Below are 7,745 nucleotides of genomic sequence, written 5' to 3'. Positions count from 1 at the left end.
TTTCTTTTAAAATATGTGTCAGATCTTTCATTTTAACATCTGTATTGATGTCTCCCGCTTCCTAGGGAAGACATACCAATTCTAATGGTTAAGATGATAAAGATTTTAAGCGGCAATATATATGATCTTGTATATGTATTTTTACTGTATAATTGAAGGAAAGTTGCTATTTTGGCATAAACAACTAAAGCATAACATATGTGCATGAATCAGCACAAAGGACATGTTGTTTCAAACATGATATGAAAGAGATGTCCAGTTGCATTTCAAAGTCACTCAACAAAGCACTTAATCTGTATACAGTTTAGCTCTTATGAGCTAAAGCTGTAGTAATTTTTTTAAAAATTAAAATTCACCCATCATCTTTTTCTTAAATTCTTCAGAATTTTATTTTCTACTCAAATCACCGGACAACTTTTCTATCGTCAACTTCGCTTACGTATGCAGCAATATACCTTTATCACCTGTATACGGATTATATATATCTCTGTTGATTCGATACGAAAGAGCATGTTCTAAATTATTGACAAGCAAGATGATGAAACGAATATCAGCTGTCTTGTTTAAAGTTATCATTTCGTAAGTTCATTGGTCGATACAATGACCTTGTCAGCAAATACAATTTTTCATTGTTGTAAAAAATATACATATTTTTTAAAATTAAAAACCATAATATCAAGCTTTAATCTTTATTTAAACAAGTTTCTTTAATCAAAAATTGCACCACACTAATGTTCTGTGTTGTAGTTAAAAATAGCTGTTTGGGATAACCAGTTTTGAGTAAGGAGGTGGAGGTCTGGAGCATATATTGTACCAAACAAGCAACAGCTTTTCAAAAAGCTTGCCTGACTTAGTCAATCAATATCTGTAAGAGAAGTGATAAACCTTTTTAAGGTCTTCCGTTTCCAACGGAAGACCTTCTACTGATTCTGAAGATTAAGATTATTCTTCTTATTCTTTTTTTTTTATTTTCTTCCTAGACGCCAACTTTGAGGCCTCATATCTCACTCAATTCTCAATGGATTTTGCTCAAATTTTAAGACATTATAGACGGTAATAAACTCTATCAAAATGCTGTCGACAATTTCAAAAAGTCACTTCCGGTTTTGAGTTATTTCCCTTTAAATGAAAAATTATAGGCTTTCATTTCCAGACAAAGGCTCAGAGACCACTAGAGCTGGAGCAGAAATTTTACTGGTTTTAGATAGCAGAAGGATTGAAGTTGTGCACATCGGTTTTTGCTTTTCGATTTCTCTATTCAAAATGGCGTTATACAGGGGTCAAAAAATAGAACGCCTAAAAGAGCGAAAATTTACACATGTTTTCCTTTTTATCTTGAAAACTGAAAATATTTTGTTAAGACATGTTGAACAAAAGTTGTGAATAAATGCAAGGGCTTTTATATCATACTATTCAAAAGGGGCTGGCCCCTATGATTAGGGATTTAGGGAGCTTGAAAGTTTTTGCTTTATAACTCAAAAACGGTAAATATTTCGATCTGGATTATACGAACAAAGTTGTTCTTTGACACCTTTTTAATCTGATGAAAATGTTTTGTGTTCGATTATACCGGGGGTATTGCGTAATATGTAGTTGAAAGCAGGCCAGGTAAACAGGTAGCGTTTTTCATTCGGAAAGGAAATCAGACCTCTTCATGTGTATAATTTACACAAACTTCCTATCAGTAATAAACCCTATGGTATTCAATTTTAATTTTCTTCTAAATAGGGCTTTATACGTGCTTTACGGCTCACTATTAAATTATTTATAACGATTAGTCTTTCTTTTTTATTTATTATTAATTAGTTTTATAGTAAACACGTCTTCATAAACGGAATATATTAAATCTATCTTTCTACATTGATTATTATAACAATTATAAGTTATTTTAACTCTATGCATCGAATAATTCACGATCATTAGTTGTATACATTTGGCGATCTCCAAGATCACCTAGATGTTTGTAACAGTTACGTAATCCAACACCCGAATCCCACGCTGTCGATCGAGGTCACTAGTGTACCAGCCACCTGTCGTAAACAATGCAAGTGTCTGTGATCGTGTTTAAAATCCATTGTGTACAAAGACCTATCAATTTATAGAAAATCATGTTTTTAATTTATCGAATCAATAAAAATACTTCACCGATCTTTCATTTAATCGTAATTCGAAACACTGGTGCATAAATCATTTTGAATTGTGATCGCTTTCTTCGGCCTGTTCACGCAAAAATTATTTCTCTATTCCGTGTTAATGTATTTTATTTAAATTGTAATTGAAAAGGGGCTTCGGCAAATAATTATAATTAGTGATGGAAGTCTTGTGATACATAATGTACTATTATGTACGTTTTATTTTTACCATCACTCTTTTGTTTCTCCATTATTTTTTTTTTTATATTAATAAACATTGAACGTTAAAAAAATACTTTAAAATATACTACTATTCACGTATTTGTAATAAACAGTTTACATTCAGCTTTGTCGCTTTGTGTCTAAAATTTTGTAGCCCAGTCCTCATTTACAAGCACGTGTCCGCAGATAGCAGCGGGTATGTCGATTTGAATATCAGTTGTGTACTCCGATAGTTACAAATGGAAAATTGGGTTTGAAACCATCATGATCATGTCGACTCCTTTCATATCATTCAATTTCACTCTATTTCAGCTTGTTTTAATCAATCGTAATCGCTTGTGCATTTATTCATTTCAAGTTTTATGCTTTTTGATAGCCGAAAAAAAAACACAAGCTAGGTTTACACCATTTCTCCCTGTATTTATCGAAATGGTAATTGTTTTATGAATCTTAAACTACATGTACGCATGCATGATAATTGTAAGTGGATTTAACGTTTCTAATTCACAGGGGGAAATCCAACATGAAATTAAGCACTTTTGAGTTTGCAGTTATTTGCTACTAAACTTAAAATGATATTGTACAGAATGGTATACTATTTCGTCCAATAAACAGAATATTTTATATGCCTGTACATGTACAATGTCAGTACGAATTTAATTGATGCAAAGCATCAAATTGGCTGCAAAGCAAAAAAATTCTTTCACATGCAGGAAAGCACGTCAAGATATTCAAAGCTGAAATAGTTTTTCAATTCTATTTCAGGCTGTTTTCAAAGGAAAATAAAAAATAATTTTACCGCATTTGCTCATAAATAGATTTATCAATGTTAAAAAAAATCATGTTCATTGATGTATAAGAAGAATTTATTGTCATCAAAATGAAGGTGTAGGCCTTTCCTAGCTGCAGATCTGTAGCTCTCCGAAAAAAAAATATTGATAGACCGGAGAGCCACAGTGCCACCCATTGAAAAAACTGTATATTTATTGCGCACAAAAAAGTGGGCTCGGTTCTCGGCTTATTTCTCCATGTTTTTAAACTGTAATCTCAAAACATTACTAACCGTGTGTTCCTAACATATTCTTTGACTCTTTCCACAACAAAACACTCCTTATAATTGTTGTTAATAGTCCTCCTGGCCCTGATATTGTAATCATGGAACATTTCGCTTATTTATACTGCCATTTTGGTTTCAAAGATAATTCGGTCCAATATGCTTCGTTCAGATGTCAACTACGAATCAAAGTACTTGATAGAGGAGAGAGGATTTTTTTTTAAATCTTCCATTTTATGCAATTTAGGTAAGAATTTGGAAGAATTAATCAACAACCGAGCGCACTTTTTTGTGCGCAATAAATATACAGTTTTTTCAATGGGTGGCACTGTAGCTCTCCGGTCTATCAATATTTTTTTTTTTCGGAGAGCTACAGATCTGCACTAGGCCTTTCCGAGCCTCGATACCCTGGATCTTGATTACGTGATAATGCTCATGGTTTCTGCAGAGCAGGCTATGCTGCAAACCGGTGCAAAATTAAAAAAAATATCTTCATGATCTTTGTTTCATTTGTAGATGTAGAGCAAATTCAAAACAATTTTTACTAGAAGTTGAAAAACTCCTCATTTTTTTATTCACCATGCACTTTAATCACATCATCATTATCCGGAAAATCAAGAGATTTCTTTTCAAATCTTACACACTCTCAGGCTGGGGAGTATCTGATGTAAACTCTTTTTATATGACCATAAATTATCGATGATCATGAGATATTAATGACAATGAAATTGAAATATATTTCAACATTTAATATTAAGTTTAAGCAAGTTTTTGAAATATTTTACGCATGATTTTTACTTGTTATAATTTACGAATTATTTTATTGAAGTAATAAAAAAACGTCTCATTTCCCCATGTGCACTCTGTAACACAATCACATAAAGATTGGCCGCTACCGCAGCCGATAATAATTACATGTTTTATATGTATGAACTTTTACATAGAAGAGCGGCTAAACATATACATCCAGAGCTTTCAGAATACGATTTTACAAAATTAGAAAATTCGTTATTGCCTATTTATCATAAAATATAAATTAGATTCTTTCCTTAATTATTGAATTCCTATGTATTTAACTAGGTACTTAAATTATCGATTCGCTCTGATATTTGGTTGTATAATGATTACAATGTATATAAACGTCCATCTGGTCAGTCATTGTTGCTTGACGACGTCTTGTTTTCTCCTCTCACATTGGTAGCGCGTTTGAACAGCGGTATGAACACAAGCTTGTAAACAAAATAAATGGCAATTCACAAAAAAGGAAAACCAGAAGAAAAAAAGTGTCTGTGTAGTTGAAAAAACACAACTCATTAATTTGTTTTTGAACGACCCCATACGTTTTTTTCTTTCTCCCATGCATTTCGACTATACGGAAAAAAGATCACTAGAACCTTTGGTTATATTAAAAGAAAGGTGTTGGACCTTCAAACGGCACTATATCCGAACAGCTATTATACAGCCTATCACGGCGTCAATAAAAGATTTATTTAGATATTTCAAAAATACTAATTTCATTCTAAGAAAAGCCACGCAGCTGTATACAGACATTCCAAAATAATGTTTCATGGACCGACAGGTTGTTAAATTTCTCTCATCACTATAAGTACCCCATCCCTTAGAATGAATACAATGTCTTCCTTCTAAGCAGAGAATGTCAGTCGGTTGATTTGTTTTTGTACATGCATATATAAATGTAGTTTAGGGGTTGAATTCCGAGACTGAAAGTTACGACCTATTTTTATGTAAACCAATAATCATACATGACATGTAATGCCCTGCCATGAATATGGCCAAGGCATTTGGTGTTTGTCGGACGTCTTCCATCCTTCCTACTTTCTGTCCTTCCTTCTCTCCTTCTGTCACACTTTGCCTTTAGCTCAGTTCAAAGCTCAGTTTCAAACAAACTATCCAAGATATTTTTATCAATCTTTATATACTGATAGTAATTAATTAGAGTTATGCAATTGCATTAAATTTTTTTTAAACTTGACTTTATATACATGTATATACCTCACTTTTCTTAAATTAGTGTTTAGCTCAGTTTTAAACATATCATTCAAAATGGTGTTATCAAACTTCACATGTTGATGCATACTGATGAGAGCTATTTAATGGCATCACCATTTTTGAACTTGGCCTTTCTTTTGACCTTGACCTAACTCTATTTATCTCAATTTTAGCTCTAACGAGAGTTAGTTATTGCTTAGCACAAGGTTATTTGGAAAGATCAAGGTCACACGTACTAGTATTCCTTTACAGTCTTTTTCCTAGCGAAACATTGTAAATTGCTTCTCTTACAAGGTTTTTTACTTGTATATCTTTAGTATGTGGCTTTTGACCTCGACTCAAGGTTACGTCTTCTAGTCCGTAGCTCCAACGGAAGACCTATTCGTTGCTTTGCAACGAGCTCGACTCTAGTTAGCAATACTTTTTTGTGCTTGAAATTATATGTCTTTTTTTTTTGAGAACCTTGTAAAAATATTTAATTATTTAACTTGTAGAAGAACGATTCCTTTGCTGCATTCTTAAGAGTTGTTAACAGAATGGTTAATGCATGTTGGTTTTCTGCCAATCGCAACTCCTCGGTCCCACCCCTCAGGCCTTATATAGGAAAGAAGACCACAAATGCATTGTTAATTTATACGCCATGACCCCCCCCCCCCTTTTCACAAACTTTGAAATAAAAGCATGGATGATGTATATAATCTGTGGAATATGGAGTTAACTTTATTCAATGTAATGATATTATCTAAAATATACTATAGAAGGGACTTATAACTCCGTTTTTACTATGAACAGGAAATGTTGAAATTTTTAACATCCGATGATGTCGATACATTCGTGTTTGTTTTTCGACCTCCGACGAAAAGACCCGAGATGATGCGATTGACTTTTCTGCAAGTAGATTGATCTACCCCTGGATCTAAATTTAATGCTACACCTATTCTGAAATCTGTTGTCAAATCATTCATTTAAAACATTTTAGAGAATGGATGTAATTAAATACATATGTTGTAGGAAAGTATTTTCTCCAATGAAGTTAACAGTAGTAGTTTGTGTTCATTGATCTTTTTTTTCTGAAAGGTGGGTACTATAATTTTTTGAGAACAAATTGGTATAACCAACATTTAGGCCTTTGTGGAAAAGAAATCCAAGATTTCGCACAGGTAATTTCTTTCGTCAAATCGTCTAAAATCTGGTTGAACTGCGTCGATCGTTTGTGGTGATTGGACTAGTCCATTAAAATATGGAATAAACCAACAGAGGGGAAACAAATTAGAGAAATCATTTCTTTTGTTTTGCATCACTGGCGGATTTAAAGGGGGCCCAGGGGCCCGCCCCCCCCCTTTTGTGTCCGAAAAAATACACAATATTTAATAAATCAATGTTCTTGGGGGTGGCTGTGGGCACCTAGCCTGACCTCACACTGGTCGGGCCTCCCTTTTCAAAATTTCTGGATCCGCCACTGTGCATATCCAAATTCTGATACATACGATTTATAGGTTGTTTTAAGGAATAAGATAAAATTTGTAGAAGATGGAGGTTACAATTATTTTTTTTTATAACAAACTTTATTTAATTCCATGGAAGTTAGCACCCCTTCAAACAATAGAACAATCCAAGAAAAGGCGCAAAGATCGCTTACTCTTGACATTTGGCGCGAAAAGAGCCATTCACCCCTTTCGTTGAATATAAATGGACTGATCCAGTAGTATAGAAATGCAGAAAAAAAGTTACACGGACACGTTGAAACGGTAAATCACACGGAATAATCTGTTTCATGCAAACAGAGTAAACAAAGTAAATACTGCATTATTTTGCATCAGTAAAATCATTGTTTCCCTGAAAAATGTTTCTTTTAAAATGCAGGTAAAAGATTTCCAATGTAAATCAGCTTTCACAAAATCTAGCTCTCTGGGTATGATCTATTAGTTTCGGATCAAGCAATTATCAATTCTTATACAGCCTGAAGCCGTGACGTCAGGCAACAAGAAGTCTAGAATACACCGGATGTGACACTCTTCGACTGTCACATTGTTTTTACACGCTGTTGTCACGTAAGTGTGAAATATGTATCCACAATTTTCTCGACATTCAGAAATCTCTAGAGTTTGAATTGGGTTCATCGTAAGTCTGGTTGAATAAAGAGGGTTCACAGAGAAAACTCCTTGAAGAATGTATAATGCTAATATAACACTTTTTTATATTTATCCATGTTTTTTTCAAAATTGGAAAATGAATTTTATTGTGATAGGTTAAAATGCCAGTTTAAAATGAAATATACTGCACATATGTCTAGGAAAGAGAATTATATACAGTTTAATACTATGACA

This window comes from Saccostrea cucullata, unplaced genomic scaffold (genome assembly GCF_032062105.1).
Source record: "Saccostrea cucullata isolate Sc308-1 unplaced genomic scaffold, CSIRO_AGI_Scuc_v1 ctg8016, whole genome shotgun sequence".
Lineage (NCBI taxonomy): Eukaryota > Metazoa > Mollusca > Bivalvia > Ostreida > Ostreidae > Saccostrea > Saccostrea cuccullata.
Note: the sequence above shows the minus strand (reverse complement) of the source record.